This window comes from Onychostoma macrolepis, chromosome 23, assembly GCF_012432095.1.
Source record: "Onychostoma macrolepis isolate SWU-2019 chromosome 23, ASM1243209v1, whole genome shotgun sequence".
NCBI lineage: Eukaryota > Metazoa > Chordata > Actinopteri > Cypriniformes > Cyprinidae > Onychostoma > Onychostoma macrolepis.
Genome location: NC_081177.1, coordinates 12,997,019 through 13,015,247, shown reverse-complemented (window position 1 = coordinate 13,015,247; position 18,229 = coordinate 12,997,019). Strand labels below are relative to the sequence as shown.

Here is an 18,229-nt window from a genome sequence, read left to right as displayed (position 1 = left end):
TTGCTAAATAAAATAATTAATTTCTTTAATTAAAAAATAAATAAAAAACTTTCTCCCACACATTTGAATGGTAATGTATATTAAAAAAAATTCACATACTGTGCACAATGTACATGCTGCATACTACAGAAATAGCATGAACAGTATGCTAGCATGCTACAGTATTCCAAACATAGCTTATAGAAGTATAGAAGGCGATATGACTGTGTCAGCCCTTTAAATGACCCATGTTAAAAGCAGAACTGATTCAAGCAGCACATCTCTGCTGTCTCTGGAACGGTCTGGCTGCATCACATGCTATATTTGGCCACAAGGAGGTGCTACTGTGACCTTGCTTGCTGACCCTTCCGCAGATATCAAACAGGATATAAATCCCTTTTATCCTTTTTTCACAGCTCTTAATCAATTAGTCTCCCCCTCTCTATCTTTAGGCCCTGCAGTATCAACCCCTCCCAAAGCGCTTCTGATGTTAAGTAGAAGTTTTCCAGGGAGATAAAAACTTCTCCCCAACTGCATGTGCTCAGCACTTTCAAGCGCAACCTGGCCATCATGCCTTGCTACATGAGCCATGTCTGCGGTCCGTGTGTGTGCGTGCGGAGAGTGAGGTGAACAAAGAGATGATTGACTGTGATAAGCTTCCAAGACGCTACAGCAGGAGGCCAGTATGAGCCCCGGCATGTCTGACATTAATCCCACACGTCATTCCTACACAAACATACATAAACACATATTCACGGCTGCACACTTCCACTGCGCTGTGCTCTGTCTTGGCTGAATACTAAGAGAGACAGAAAAAAGGTTACGAGGAAAAGTGTGAATCAGCTAAACGATTTGTGTTTGTATGTGTATGAGATAGAGCGACAGTAAAAGAGAAGAAAACAGATAAAGAATGTGTGTCCTATCAGACCTGTGATTTAAAATGTCACCACAAATTATACGCCTGTGGGAGATGCACCATCATAATGGCCCAAATGATATTTACGGGGGCTATAATTTCAGTATTTTATGTTGATTTACTTCAACCTGAATTATAGATGGGGTTGTTGTGTGCGCACATATTTAGGAGGTCACCATATCAGTTCAAATGCAACCACGGACTCTAAATTAGACTGAATCAAAGCGGGTGTTAAATGAGCTTGTGTTGAATAGGGATCAGTCTGATTTAAGCACTTCTGTAAATGGACACAGACAAACTAGACTTGCAAAGTAAGCCACACGGCCCCTCACCTCTCAAAACAGAGTCAAGTTTGCATGAACGGTCATTGTAGAAGAACACTGTCCACATCCCAATGTCAACAAAAGCTACTTTAAATGTAAACAGACTACTTGTACTAGTTTCTTTGTAGCTTGAAAAGCTAGTTTCAATTTAGCTAACCAGTTTTCAGAACTATATTGTGTTATACTACTAGCTTCTAACAAAGAGCAGCTAAGTACATTTAAAAATAGGTACTAGATAATACAGTTTACTTAGTTCATAGTTGTATAACTATAAAAACAAGAACACATTAATTTATATTCATTTGTTCATATCACTTTCTTATAAAATAGTGTATAATGGTACACTACTGTTCAAAAGATTGGCGTCAGGAAGTTTTTTTTTTTTTTTACTTTTCAACTTCTATGTAACAATATAACTCTGATTGGATTTGTCTGAAAGAGGAAAATCATATGATGGCTTGAGGGTGAGTAAATCATTTGGTAAATTTCATTTTTGGATGAACTATCCCTTTAACACGTGTGTAGAACCGGCGACACTTTTTTTCAAGATTATTTGATGGAATAGAATGTTCAAAAGAACAGCATTATTTGAAATACAAGTTTGCATTAAAAATACAAGTTTGCTATAAAAAATGTCCTGGCTTTATAATGGCAGTGAATGGGTGCTGAGATTTTGAAGCCCAAAAAAGTACATCCATCCATCATAAAAAGTTGTCCACACTGTATAATAAAGGCCTTCTGAAGTGAATCGATGCATTTGTATAAGAAAAATATCCATATATAAAACTTTCTAAACCGTAATCTCTAGCTTCTGCTTACTGTTGTACGCACGTTCACGAGAGAGTCCAGCGGATGACGGAGGTGTAGCGCAACTCCGTTTGTGTTTGTCTGAAAGAAGAAAGTCATATTCACCCAGAATGGCTTGAGGGTGGGTAAATCATGGGGTAACTTTCATTTTTGGGTGAACTATCTCTTTAAGTATAATATATAATATGATAAAAATAAGAAATGATTCTTGAGCAGCAAATCAGAAATGATTTCTGAAGGATCATGTGACTCTGAAGACTGGAGTAATCCCAGCTGAAAATTCAGTACATGTAAGGGATAATCAACGGCTAGCTGTGCATTAAACGATTTGAATGCACGACATGGAGGCGAAGAACCACCCGACGCGCAGCGGAGCATTCAAATCGTTTAATGCACAGCTAGCCGTTGATTATCCCATTTATGCCATGGTCATTTGCCAGCATTCACATATTAAAGATGTTAATAATATTTGCGCTGCAATATTTGATATTATATTGAGTAATATTCGTCTGTATTACTATTCAACTGTAACTGTATGTTTCTATGGTTACCAATGTTTATAGGAAGCGCATTAATATAGAACGTGATTAAACTGACCTGGAACTACCTGTGCAGTTCAACGAATTTAATCAACACCTGCCAGCCAATCAGAATCGAGTATTCAGACAGACCATGGCATAATATAAAATATATTCAAATACAAAAGAGTTATTTAAAATTGTAATAATATTACTGATTTTTGATAAAATAATAAATAGGTTACTTCACATGATCTATCCGCATTAACTGATTTACTAAAACTTCACAACACTACTTATCAATATTATGAAGATGAGAAGGACATTCTAGGAAAGTGTGTTTGATTATTGCCTCAACACAATGCAACAAACAAAACAGCAATATCATCACACTGCTATTCAGTTTATGACTAAAAACTGCACTAATCTGAATAAATCTGAGCTGTATGTCAAAATGTAGTTGTGTTATTACCATCACTATTTTAGTTAGTTATTGCTGTATCCATTACTAACAGGTAATCTGACTCACACAAACAGATATAACCATACACATGGCCTGTTTTCAGACAGAAAGGTTTCCAATGGCTAAATGCGGGTGAAGTAATGACAGGCAACACGTGTGTAATGACACCCCGTTGAGATAATAGACGGCCCAAGACGAAAAGCCCCAGAACGGACCGTGCTTTGATCTTATAAGCTGGTGAATCAAGGCTGCAAGGGTTTAATTACCCGTCTGTCTCTTACAGAAAAGTGCTGAGTCTGTCTGTAGAGTTACAGGCCAGATGCAGTCATGCTGAAAGTACCTTTGCTCCGCACTGAAACTGATTAAAGTTGGAGAGAAGTTCACAGGTACTTTCTGTCTTCATCTCCCCCATCTGCGGCCCCAGTGTTATACAGCCCAGGGCTCCGTGCACGTGTTCCAGACGCAGAAGCAGATTCACACCCTAATCCTCTGATAAATCTGGCCTTGGCTCCACCGTGGGGCCCGATGGTGGTTCTTCCTTACAATGGGAATCAATGAGAAGCAGGATGGCTCATGGGAGAAGGGCTCTGTACACTCAGACACACTTCTACTTCAAGTCCAGACAGGGGCCGCTTAATGCTGGCTACAATATAAGCCATTAACCATCAAAAAACTCATAAGAGATAAGAGAATCAGAGATTTTATTTTTTTTGCAAGTGGCATGTTTGATCTGGCAGAGTTTAAAACAAAAGTTTGATGCCATTTGTCTGTATAAGGATCTAATCTAGAAAATATTTATTTTAAAAATGTTACAAAAAATGTAAATATTAAAAATAATAAGTATATATTTATTATTTTATGCTTAATATGAGAATAAAATAAGTATAAGATAAATTAAAAGTTTAACATTTTCCCAACACATTAAATGTGTCATTTACACAAATCTACACTTATTATTTTATAAAGGTACTATGAAAATGATGAGATTACTCGCTTTAAATTTAAATTTTTAAATTTAAGATTAACAACAATAATAAATGTTAACATTTAAAATTACCATATCAGAAAAACAGGGTTTTTCCCCCACTAAAACTACAAAATTAGATTATTATGAAGTTCTAATATTTAATGACATTTAAAATCTAAAAAACATAATTTTTTTAATATTCTAAATTAACAATAATTGACGGTGCTAATTTTAAAATTACCCTAGCACCTTGAATTCATCTGGCTCATGATGAGTCATTCACCAAACACATTCAAAGTGGCTATTACAGCGTATTATTATACTACTCTAGTGTAACTCATTTGGTCTGTTAAAAGATGTTTTCATCAAGGGAATGATTGCTTAGCTTTACAGAGAAAACAAATAGATGTATTGAGGTCAGTGCCGACAGTACAAACAAAACCCGCTTATTACTACAGGAGAACGAAGAGACAAACAGACCAGAGCACCGAGAGACCAGCCAAACAAGAATGTATCCTCTTATATGAAAAAAATCACAGACATGCTGCGGCATAATGCAAAAATATAACAAATAATGCACTCGAATGCATTCCTCTTACTACATAATGTTAAAGCGCTGTCAACTGACAGATATCCTATAAGGACACCGCTGATTCACTTTACATTAGCGTTCATTAATCTCTCACCCCATTCCTCTACCTCTCCACCTCCTTTTATCCTCCCTGAGCTATTCTTCCTCAAGTTTCTATCATTTTCTTCCCATTGTTATAAATCGCCCATGTTTGGCTGAGGGCCAGCTTGACTGGTAAGATGATCCGTTCTTATCCGTCCGTAATCTATGTGAATGTTCCTGGCTGTAGGGCACACCGGAGTCTTTGATGGATGGTAGGATGGCGTGAAGTGCTCAGGGTGAATTGGAAAAAAAGGGGATGTACCCTAGAAAGAGAGAAAGAGGGGGAGGGGGGGCAGCTAATGATCTAATTTGCCTTTTATCCATATCCTCATTGGCAATACCAGCATAACGAAACGCTGCCCTGTTACTTCAGAGTTCAAGCATTTGATCCTTAATCAGTCTCAAGCATCTTTACCCTGACCCTCTGAATAATGCAGTTATCTTTAAACTAGCCCTGTGCCCTGAAAGTGCAATAGCCGTCTTAGTTGTGTCCTCCACCACAAAAGAAGCACTGCATCTTTGACCGGTGCTGTGGAATGTGACCACTCCCTTGTTTTATTCACTTCCCCTGCGGCAGTTTCCCATCTATCCTCTCGCAATCTATCTATAACCTTCCTCAACCCACTTCCCCCCCTTCCCCATTAAAGGTCTGGGGTGCACGCCCAGGAAAAACAATGGCCGTCCTGTCTATCTTACCCACATTCTCAAAGCCTCCTGCCCTCAGGTATGAAATCCTATCACTCAACACAAATGGCTGGATTAGGCCAAATTCATCTGCAGAGGGAGAGGAGAAAGAGGGCTGGGAGATTCCTGCACAGATAACAGGGAGGAACAAGGGTAAGATGATCCGCTGCTGCCCGTTTTATTAGCAGTTCCTGGAGGCCACTGTTTCTTTAAAAAGGAAAAAAACTGCAGAACGGGTCTTGGTAAGTCACAGGACATGAATAATGGAGGAGGGTTTGCTCAGCAAAGGAAAGGTTCATATCTGTGGAGTGCTTGTGTGTTTTTAGTGGCATGATAAACGAGTGTATCTTCCGCTCTATCCACGTACCATTAGCGCCATCAGTCCAATCACTTTAAGTGCTCTTAGCTCTTCGAACGTGACGTTATTGGTGTATGTTCACAGGAGGCTGATTGTCCTTAACATTGTCAACAACAACTTCTAGGGTACTGCTAGGTGCTTGTTTACTGCTCCAATTCAAAAGAGTCCTTTTTCCTTATCACCCACTTATTCAATAACTGACAAAAATATTTACACACTTTTTCTTAGTAATCTTCAAGTTGCTTACATACTGCTAAGAAGTAAGATTGGGTTTTTTGGGGGGGGGGGTTTTACTTTTTGGCAAGTAGCACCTTATTCTCACTAAGGCTTCATTTATTTGATCAAAAATACAGTAAAAACAGTAATATTGTCAAAAGCTATTACAACTGAAAATAGTTTTCCTACATTACAATATATTCCTTTAATATTATAAAAAGCTGAATTGAATTCAAATGTTTACCTTTGTTACTTTTTTTTTTTCTTTTGATGCATAGAAAGTTCAGATGAACAGCAATTTTTCAAAATGTTTGAGGAATCATTTGTAACATTAGAACAGTGATTCTCAAGCAGGGGGCCAGGGCCCACTAGGGGGCCTCAGCAAACTTCCAAGGGGGCTGTAGGGTGAATTAATATGATTTACAATAAGACAAAACAAGCATTAAAGTAAGTTAAAACAACTGTTTATTTTCTTTTAAAACCAGAGTTCCTATTGTCTGGAAAACCTGGATATACTGTATTGAATAAGCCTAATTTTAAAAGTGTGATTTCTAGACCTGACAAGTCATGTAAATGAATAAAATTCTAAAATAAATATGTATTTTACTAGTTATGCCAAGCTCTCAAAAATGTTATCAGGTAGAAACTGTGAGTAAAATTTATGAATAAATCCTTATCCAGTAAATTACAAACAACGGGAAGAATCAAATACTGTAAATTAATGGGTAAAAACAATTGTGGGAACCCTAAAGAATATAAAAACTCCTAAAACTTCTCTAATCCTGGAATGTAATTATTTTAATTTAAAATATATTTATTTTATTTAATTTTAGTCATTATCTTTTTAGTTATTAACTTTTTTAAAAATTATTTAATTTGAGTAAAAAATAAAAGTATTAGTTTCTTTAAAAAAAAAAAACTCAACGTCTCTAAACTTTTGAATGGTAAAAAGTAAACGAGAACTGGGGCTGAAAATTCCAAAATGACCACAAAGCACCATAAAAGACCCATAAAATAGTTGTACATTCTTCTGAAACCAAACAATAGCTTTGTGTGAGAAACTGGCCAATTTAGGCACTAAAAATCTTCTCATGAGAGTTATAGATACTAGCAATATCTGATTGTAAATAAAGTCTTTTTAAGGTATTGTTTGATCTGGTCCATAAAACCAGTCTAAATTATTCATTCACAAACGAATGGCAGACAGATCAGGTTGTCATTCAACTCACAACCTGAAGTGTTTAAAAGCTCACTAAACTAAAGAAAAAGTTTATTCAGAATATAGCACTTGGACTATTTTTATACTTTTATGGTTCTTTTGGGTCATTTTTAAAGCTTATTATCTCCAAAAGAGTGACCAGGTCCTGTATATTATTCAGAATTTCTGATCCGCAGAAGAAATAAAGACACACAGGTTATAACAACATGAAGGTGAGTAAATGGTTTCATCTTTTGGTGAACTAATCCTTTAAAACCGAGAAGCAGACACTGAGAAATACAGAGATGAGAGTGAAAGAGAGCGAGAGAAAAAACAAGCAGGGAACTGGGTTAGTCTGAAAACATATTCTCTTTGAACGTAAAGGTCCCAAAGGCGGCATGTGAAAGAAAAGGCAGAAGAAGACAGAGAGAGGGGAATCCTGACCTGCTTCTATGAATCTCACACTTCAACGCCACTCTCCCTGAATACTGTCACCTAATATAACTGACTGCAGAATAGTTCAATTCTCAGAAGGAAGTGTGTTCATTTAACATTCATCTAGCGCTGACTGAACAGTGAGAAACAGCTATTAATAAGTCATCCTTAGGCTACTTGTCTTCATCTAGAAAATACATCCACAGCTCCAGGAGGGTCTAATTCCCATTTAACCTTGATGTACTGTATGGATTTTCATATCTCCTTCTTTCAGACACTCACACACACATATACGAACAGAATCACACACTGTAACACATGCTTACATCCAACAAATGTGTACTGGCAGTCTTCTTATATAAAGACTACGGCTGACCTTGCAGTCCAGCTGAATGTGAGAGGAGGAGGGAGAACTGGGCATAAGGTAAGAGAAGCAAAGGCTGGCTACTGACGTAGCACCATATTGCGTCCTCTCTTCTAATCTCTTCCACTTTGTTGTTTCCTTCTCTCCCATTTTAAAGTTTTGTTTCCTCCTTTCCTCCTATTTACAGTTGTTTTTTCCTCTCCTCTTTTTCACTATTTTGTTTCCAGTCCTCCTCTATGTTGCAGTTGTTTCTCCTTTTACAGTTTTGAGTCCTTTTTTCTCCTTTTTAGTAGTTTCTTCCTCATGTCTCCTTTTTAGTTTTGTGTCCCACTCTCTTCCCCTTTTTACTGTTTTGTTTCCTCACATCTGCTTTTTACATTTTTGTTTCCTTTCTTTTTTTTAGTTTTGTTTCCTTCTCTCCTTTTTACGGTATTGTTTCCTCCTCTTCTGTTCTTTTTACGGTATTGTTTCCTACTCTTATTTCCCTTTTTAGTCTTATGTCCTCCTCTCCTTTTAGTTTTGTTTCCTTCTCTCCTTTTTACAGTATTGTTGGTTCCTCCTCTCCTCTTCTTTTTAGTTTAGTTTTGTTTCATCCTCTCTTCCTCTTTTTACAGTCTCCTTTTTGTTTCCTCCACTTCTCTCCTTTTTACAGTTTAGTTCCATTCTCTTCTCTTGACAGTTTTGTTTCTTCCTTTTCTCTCGACAGTTTCCCCCCTCCTTTTCTCTTCTTTTTAGCATTTTCTTCCTCTCCTCTCTTTTGTACAGTTTTGGCTCCTCCTCTATTGCCTTTTTTAGTATTGTGTCCTCCTCTCCTTTTAGTTTGGTTTCCTTCTCTCCTTTGTAAAGTTTTGTAAAAGTTTACCGTTTTGTTTCCTCCCCTTCTCTTTAGTTTTGTTTCCTCCACTTCTCTCCTTTTTACAGTTTTGTAAAAGTTTACCGTTTTGTTTCCTCCCCTTCTCTTTAGTTTTGTTTCCTCCACTTCTCTCCTTTTTACAGTTTTATTTCCTCCACTTCTTTCCTTTTTACAGATTTGTTCCATTCTCTTTTCTTGACCGTTTTCCCCCCTCCTTTTCTCTTCTTTTTAGTATTTTCTTCCTCTCCTCTCTTTTGTACAGTTTTGGTTCCTCCTCTATTGCCTTTTTTAGTATTGTGTCCTCCTCTCCTTTTAGTTTGGTTTCCTTCTCTCCTTTGTAAAGTTTTGTAAAAGTTTACCGTTTTGTTTCCTTCCCTTCTCTTTAGTTTTGTTTCCTCCACTTCTCTCCTTTTTACAGTTTTGTTTCCTCCTCTTCTCTCAGTTTTACAGTTTTTTCTTCCTCTCTCTTTTAGTTTAGTATCCTCATCTTCTCTCCTTTTTACAGTTTTGTTCCATTTTCTTCTCTTTACCATTTTGTTTTCTCCTCTTCTCTCCTTTTTACATTTTTTTCTTCCTCTCCTCTCATTTGTACAGTTTTGTTTCCTCCTTTTTTCTTCTTTTTAACAGTTTTGTTTCCTGCTTTTCTCTCCTTTTAGTTTTTCTTCCTTTCCTCTCTTTTGTACAGTTTTGGTTCCTCCTCTTTTCTCCTTTTTTACAGTTTTTTCTTCCTCTTTCCTCTTTTGTGGTTTTGTTTCCTTCTCTCCTTTGTACATTTTGTTTCCTTCATTGCTGTCCTTTACTGTTTTTGATTCACTGAATGACTCAGTGAATCATTTTAACTGTCCTTACTGAATTTCCTCTTTTTTCTTCTCTCCTTTACTGTCTTATCTTTTACTCATCTAATACTTCTGTTCATACTTCTCGTCCCCTCATTTTTACTGTTTTTCCCCATTCCCCCTTTTCAGATTTGTCTTCCGCTCCTTCACTGTCATTAACTTTCCTCCCCTTTTATTGTTTCCTCCTCTCTTCCACTACCTTGTTTGCAAAAGCAAAGGTGAGTGTGACAGAAAGATCCATGGAGGTGCAAAAGTGTAAAGTTTGCTGATGCCGCTTCTTTCATTGTTATTGTGCTGCATTTTTTAATGAGTCAACTGCCCCCTCTCTGCCACACAAAGGCCTGATTGAATGTGGCATCCCATTATCATGTAAAAGAGCCCGGCTTCATCTTTGAGCTGCTGACTGACAGCTGATATCATCTGAGTAATTGCACTGGAGACACACTCACTCACAGTTTGGAGGAGCTCACAGAGGGAGCAGGGGATGAGAGATTTGGAATTTTCTGCAGCTGGTGAGAGTGAGTATGGAGGGGGCGGTGGATCTTCTCTTCAATCGTCTCCACCAGTAAGAGTCTTCTGGGATGAGAGCTGTGTTTTGTGCACTGTTAGACTGTGTTTTAGACTATTACACAACACTGCGCAAGAATCCTCTGCACGCGCGCACACACACATACACTCAGGTGGGCGGCAGAATGGAAAGGCTAAGCGGACAGCAGAAAGGTTACATGTGGTGTGAGCCAGAAGAGGAGGAAAGTAACTGCAGACACTAAACTCAACAGAGCACAACGTACAAGAGTTTGTGAAGCTACCTTAAAGTTGGAGGAGCTTGAAGCATGACAAGCTTTAAAGATCAACAACAGTATTGAAAAAGAAACAACAAAAAAAGCACTAAAAAAAAACTAAAAGCAGCAAACTATACTAAAGCTCTTTTAGGGAATGACAATAAATTTTCAAATTTAATTATATAAATTACATATGTTGTATATGATAATTATAAATATGCTACTATTTAAACGTTTGAGGTCAATAATAATTTTTTATATTTTTTGTAACAAAAACATCAAGCTGCATTTACAGTATTTAATCCAACATACAGTAAAAACAGTAATATCGTAAAATATTATTATAATTCAAAATAAATATTTTCTTCTGTTATATGTTTTAAAATGTAATTTATTCTTGTGATGGCAAAGCTGAATTTTCAGCATCATTACTCCAGTCTTTAATGTCACATGATCATGATCATGAACATTAAGGATTCTTTTTATCAGAAAGAATCCTTAATGTTTATTATATTCTTTTTAATAGAAAGTTCAAAAGAACAGAATTAATTTGAAATAGGTTCTTTTTAACAATGTAGGAGTCTATACTGTCACTTTTTAATTTGTCCTTGCTGAATTCGAATATACATTTCTTTAAAAAAAAATTATACATAATGTTGTAAAATAACTGTATTGTTTTATATATAATTAAAAAAAAAAGAAAATGTTGCACAGCTGTCTGCACAATAACTGAATGAATCAGTGAATCATTTTTTGAATCAGTTCAGTTAAATGAATCAAACCAGTTCACTAAAATTATCATGCTTTCCATTGTGTGCACACATAAGTGTGTTTGGTTGCATTAGTTTATTCAGCTGTAAATTGCAATGTAGAACTTTGTAACACTATAGCACTAATTGCTGGAAAATTTGCAAGTTACTGAGAAAACTTTGTAACACTATAGCACTAATTGCTGGAAAATTAGCTAGTTACTGAGAAGAGCTAAACTATTTTGAATACAGAACATCCGAGCTACTGTCACACTACTGAACAATGTCGTTAAGCTCAGAGCTGTGTTACATGCACCTCACATTCACACACACAACCGGGTTGGTGCATCATCTCTGCAGCACCGTTCACTGCCTGCTTTTGTATCTAGAATGATTCTTCCCCCTTCACTCTTTTCCTTCAAACTCCTTTACTTCCTCCTTCCTGCATCACTGAACACCCCTCCTCTCTCTCTCTCTCTCTCTCTCTCTGCAGTAAATGATGATTGAGCAAACAGCACACAGGAGGAGGGCTGCAGAAAGATGGTTATCTGGCCTTCACGTGCCACGCATCCCAAATCAACCACCTCTCTCCTCCTCTCTGTGTTTTCTTCACTCGTTCCTCTATAACCTCCTTCCTTTTTTCCTTCCGTGGCTTTGGAGATAAACTGGCAGACATTGACAGCGTGCAGCATGTGACACAGTGTATACATTAACCCCAATCTCCAGCTTACCCAGGAGAGATGGATGAGAGAATGAGAGATGGAGAAAGAAAGGGAGCCGCGTGGAAAATGTCCAATGATGGGCTGCCTCTGAGGATCCATGTGCACCTGTAGGTACATTTTCAACGCTTCTGTGACTTTGACATTTCTCCTCATAGCCCGGAAGCTGCGTTGAAGGCAGGGAGAGGAGGAGCAAAAGAGGAAACACTGAATGAAACAGAAGGACTGCAGTGTTGTTACAATCCCACTCCACTACGAAAGACATATGGCATCTGAGCTGTCACTTCACTACTGCTGTAAATGTCTTCTGTGGAGGTTTGAAGGGGACTCTGGGACTGAAAGTCGCCTAATGTCTCATATGTCATCTGGTGTTATTGCTGGAGGAGTTAGTCTCTGTTTCATTGGGGGGGAAAGCTGTTTACAGATGAAAGGTTTTGCATAGCTCATCAGGCATTAAGATGACGCATTTAGATAAGCTTGCAACTGCTACGTGCATACTCTTTTTCCGTCTCGGATGAATAATTCATGTTGCTGTGGTCACAATTGCTATAATCTTAATATATGTCTGTATTTATTTGCTCCATCTTATTCGTTGACTGACTACTATTCCTTAATGTGAGATTAAAAGGTGATTATTAAATGGATAATGCACCCAACCTGTATGACTTTCTTCTTTTGTGTTCATCAAAATAAATAAGTACAAATAAAAACACAAACACAAACACAAACACAAAAATAAAAATAAAAACATGAAATAAATATTTAAATACAAACATATGTAAAAAGTAAACAAAAAATAAAATAAACACAAAAATAAATAAATACATAAAAAATAAACAAAAACAACAAACATAAATAGATAAATTCATTCATTCATTCATTCATTCATTCAATCGTTTGGTCATTCATTCTGCCATCATTTACATTTAAAACAAAAGTCAATGGGTTACAAAATAAAAACAACAACAAAAGACAAATAGAACGTTGTACAAGTTCGAAAAATAAAATGAGGGTGCGTAAATTATGTTTTTTTTTTTTTTGATGAACTATTCCTTTAAGAGCTCTCCTCCTCTCCAAAAATAAAGACAAATAAAGTCATAAAAATAATACAAATAAAAACATGAAATAAATACTTTTTTTTTAAAAATACATAAACAAAAAAAATGTAATACATACAGAAATAAAAACAAAAAATTCAAATAAATAAACATAAAAATAAAAAACAAAGACAAACATAAACATAAATAAATAAATAAATAATTCATTCATTCATTCTGCCATCATTTACATTTAAAATGAAGTCAGTGGGTTCCGAAATAACTTCAATAACAAATAGAAAGTCATACAAGTTTGAAATAAAACGAGGGTGAGTAAATAATGACAAAAAATGATGACACCCATTTTGGGGTGAACTATCTCTTTAAGAGCTCTTCTAGTCTTGTCAAACATACAGAGCAAAGAAAACCATGTTCACTGTTTCTCCTGTTCTCCTCTCTCTCCCCTCTGCCCACACTCAGATAGCCATGAAATCAACGACTCTGTATAACTCATGTGGATTAAGAGGAAGCCGCCACATGTTTTTAATTGAGGAGAGGATATTAACCAGCACTCCAAACTTACAGCAGTGAGAAGATGGCATCACTTATATCAACTCAATTTTACACAGATCTTGATCTGGTGTGCGTTCCACCTGCACCATGAAGGACACTGAGGACAAAGTCATTCGTTGAAATCTCACGCTTGTGTGCTGTGCAGTAATGTCGATTCGATCACGCGGACCATTAAATTGATCTGTATGTGTGATCAGTCTTGCGTGGGTCCGACACAACAGACAACGGAGTCCATCAAGTCCCCGGTAATTCTCGCCATAATGGCTTCCCACCACAAATGAAAAGATCAGTCCTCTCTTTTAAATCCCCGTGTGTTTGTATTAAGCATTTAGATCTATCACTGTTACAGTTGCTTAGAGATCGCCTCCATCCCAATCAACTGACCTGTCTAAAGAGCCAGTTTATCTGCTACAAATATCCTTGAAGTAATTCCCTTCTCAGCCAGGGTGGAACAAACTGAAGAAGTCAGAGTTTCTGATTCAATGAATATTGATGTGTACCTCTGGCCACCACTGACATATATGTGTAACATGGCCGCTGATCCAGAATAATGCCACGCTTCATCCATGTTGTGAACAACTAGGCACAGGAGCGGTAAACAAAAGGAGTGCTCTCTCGCCCAATCAATGCCCTCCTCTAATTATCCTGGTCTTGCTCATTCTGCATAAGGATCAATGATAAGGCACTGGTTTCTTTTTGTGCCGGATACAGTATAAAATAACTTGAAAACGAATGAAAAAATTAATTGACTTAAAGGGATAGTTCACCCTTTTCAAAATTCTGCTATTAATTACTCACCCTCATGTCGTTCAAAACCTGTAAGAACTCTCTTTTGGAACACAAATTAAGATATTTTTGATGAAATTCACTTTCTGAACCTGCATAGACAGCAGTGCAACTGACACGTTCAAGGCCCTGAAAGGTTGTAAGGATATCATTAAAATAGTCCATTTGACATCAGTGGTTCAACGGTAATATTACGAAGCTACGAGAAAACAAAAATAACGACTTCATTCAACAATTTCTTCTCTTCTGTGTCAGTCTTCAACGCGTGTTCACGACAGTATCATGGCGCAGGTTGCGTTGCTGTCTATGCAAGGTCAGAAAGCTCTCGGATTTCATAAAAAATATCTTAATAATTAAAACTTTGATTTTCCACAGATGAACGAAGGTCTTATGGGTTTTGGAATGACATGAGGGTGAGTAATTAATGACAGAATTTTCATTTTTGGGTGAACTATTGAATTTCACCCGATTATTATTTTATTATCACTTTCTATTTTATCATATTTTATTATTACTTTTTATTTTATCACATTTGATTATCACTTTTTTTTTTAAACAAAATCATGTGAAAAGAAAAATATTTCAACAGGACATTATATGATTCAGGCCAAATTAATTTCCCCATATATCTTTTTATGCTTTTGAAAGGAAATGCATGTGCATTTATTTACGTAAAACAGTAATATTGTGAAATGATATTACAATTTTTTAAAAACTTAAATTTCTATTTGAATATAGTTTAAAAAGTCATTTATTCTTGTGTCATTACTCCGGTTTTGATCCTTCAGAAATTATGTTTGGTGCTAATTTGGTGCTCAAGAAACATTTTGTATTATTATCAAACTTGAAAACAGCTGTGCTGCTTCATATTTTTGTGGGAACAGTGATATTTTTTACAGTGATCATATATATTTTTTAAATTTATATATATTTTTTGTAGCAAGTTTAACACTGAATTTAGTATTAATTAAAATAAATAAATAAACTTACTAACCTCTTAAATAGTAGTATGTATAATAATATGTTATAGTTATATAAATGTAATAGTAGTATGTATGTAATATAATAATGTATTCAAGGTGTAAGAGAAATATTTTTACTTTTTACTTGATGTTACACCATTTGATGTTTTTGGTCATTGAATAAAAATGTTTTAAAAAAATAATGAAGCCAACCAGTTTTCCACGTGTTTTAAACAAGATTTTGAAAATGCTTCTTCTGTTCATTTTTTCAGACATCCTTATTTGTCACTGACCCATAAATATTTCTCTATTCTTTTTTCCCCATTCTCGTCTCTTTTATCTCAGTCCTCTCTGTTGATTTTGGTTTCTCTTTATCTGTCTCCTCCTCAGCCTGTCTCCCACTGCTGCTATTTAAATCTACATCCTGTCTCTCGGTAGCAAAGGACATGCACATATAATTGAAAGCACCTTGGAGGTCTCCCCGGCTTGCTGGCTGGACTGTGGTGCATGGTGTCAGAATGTGAGATGCGCATTTTCCTCTGGAGTGCGAGTGAAGAGCCGGGTGAGGAGGGGAGAAATGGTGGCGGAGCTCGGAGCAGCCCGTTGAGTCGGCTGGGAAAGAGGGGGAGAGAGACAGACGGGAGAACGGCTGCATGTAATGGAATGCAACTCCGCAGTGCTGTCTGCTCACTGTGGGGCACCAGGAGGGACCGATATTACGCTTCTTCAAAACGGATTTCGAATCCTGAGAGCCCTCAGCCTTCTCTTTTGTCCCCGCTTCTTATGTGCGTTTCACCCCCTCTCTGTCTGTTTTTCCCCCTCCCTTCATACTTGCCTCCATGTCTGTGACTGCGGCAATGCAGGGCAGTCAACTGGAAAATCCACTGATTGTTTCTGACAAAAATAGAGGGGGTGACTGAGAAAAGATAGATGGTAAAAGAAATTAAAAAGAGAGAGAAATTGGATGGCGAAAAAGAGAATGAATGGCACATCAATAGCAGGGAGAGGGGATTTGAAAAGAAGCAGTTTTAGAGGTCACTGGTTTGGAGCTGCAGGTGGCGACCAGGACATCACGCACCCATTTTTCCAAACCTGGCTCACTTGGTGGCCTAGGCAAAATAAGACATGACTAAAGGAAAAATAAATACTTTTAAACAACTTCATTGCTCTTTTGTGCAACTGATAAATGGGAAAGTTCAGTTTAGTTTTATACTAGTTTAGTTTAACAGTTGGATATCCAAATAAAACAAATATTAAATAAATTACTAGTAATATATAAGATATAAATTTATTTGTAATATTCACAATATATATCATTTAATTTGTATGTACATACACACAATAGTACAAATTCAATATTTTATATTTATTGTATTTTTATTTTTACAAATAATATCATTGTATTTTTAATAATATTTATAATAATAATAATATTTTCATAGTAATTTAATTTTAATATTTAATACTTTACAGGTTGAAGCAAATAATGATGACATTGGTACATGGTTTTCATAGTTTAGTTTAATAGTTTCCTACTAAATAGAACCTAATATTTATTTTTTAAATCTATGCATTTATATATAATATATTAAGAATTTGTAATATTCAATCATATTTCTAAATAGACCTGTTTATTAAGAAAAACAAATCTCTGAGTTCTAACAAATTTTTAAATATTTTGTGGGGTCAAAATGTATAGGTAGGATAATTACCATTAAATAATGTGAAATTTGTGAATAAATAAAAAATACATATATTAAATAAATACTGTAAATATGAAAATGAAATATTATTATTATTATTATTATTACTACCATCTTTATTATTATTAAATAATATCTTTTATTTTTATTGTATTTTATATTTTTCTATATTTATTAAATAACATTTGAAGCATTTCCAGGTTAAAGCAAATGATCTGTAGGAGAAAATCCACGAATTTCACAGATTTCCTGCAGAGTGACATGGATAAGTGGCACCTGAGTGTGCTGGCATGTTTGATATCTGATAAAACGCCACCGTGGGTTCACTGCACCTGCCAAATGCTGAATCAGCATCACACAGCACTTCCTCTTCATCTGCTCCATCAAAGATCAATTAATATTTGATAAGCCAGTACTCTTTTAACCAAGATCATATACTGGCCAAACCTCCCACCTTTAGATAATAGGGTCTGAATCTGGTGAGTTGGAAAATGAATGAAACGGGATGAAAGTGGAGCAGGTTTAGAGTTTATATAACATCCTCTAAAGGGTTAAGGAGCAAGACGTAGGTTTTTGTGCTGAAACTCGTCACACAAAAGTGGCGCGACTTCGCCCTTGAGTGATCGTCAGCAAGGCAAATGTCTAAATATGTCATTTCGTACCCCGCTTTCCCTTTCCTTCCTCTGTCTCTCTCCCTGTCGCATTAGCCTTTGAGGCTCCACGCTGTGAAGGTCATCCTCCCTGCAGCTATGGATTACACAGGCGCGCACACACAAGCAGAATTGGATACTGTCCTTGAGGGGAGGTCTGCTCAACGCCGTCCACCTCCACCAAGGTGTTAATGTTGGCAAGGCATTGGGGTTCACCCAAGATTATAGAGCATATGACATATGAGGGTCAATGATGTTATATAAGTTTCTACAATAAAATCAATTTAAAAGTAAACTATCAATCATAAAAGGAAAGAAAAGTTTTTAGAAAAGACTCTTTGTAATTATGCTGGCTTTGAAAAATTTCATCCCATGTGAAGAAAGGTTTAAATATAATAGCTTGCGTGCTTACACCTAAAATAAATGTGACTATAGATCTTAATACAAAAATGTAAAAAGTCATTAAACAAAGTGTTTTAAATGTCTTTGTTAAGGATATATATATATATATATATATATATATATGGAACTTTTTATTTTTGACAGCACTAATATATACATATATATACATACATACTACATAATATATATGTGTATACATATAAATATTTCTTAAAAATATGCATGTATTTTATTTTGGATTTATTTTTATTTTGGAAGCGATTAATCATGATTAAT

At 36.0% G+C, this 18,229-nt stretch overlaps 1 protein-coding gene across 3 annotated transcripts in view; it reads right to left on the bottom strand.

Moving 5' to 3' along the window:
- Nucleotides 1-18,229, bottom strand: part of znf385a (zinc finger protein 385A) — an 88,498-nt gene that overhangs the window by 46,429 nt on the left and 23,840 nt on the right. The gene's annotated exons all lie outside the window — the stretch shown is intronic.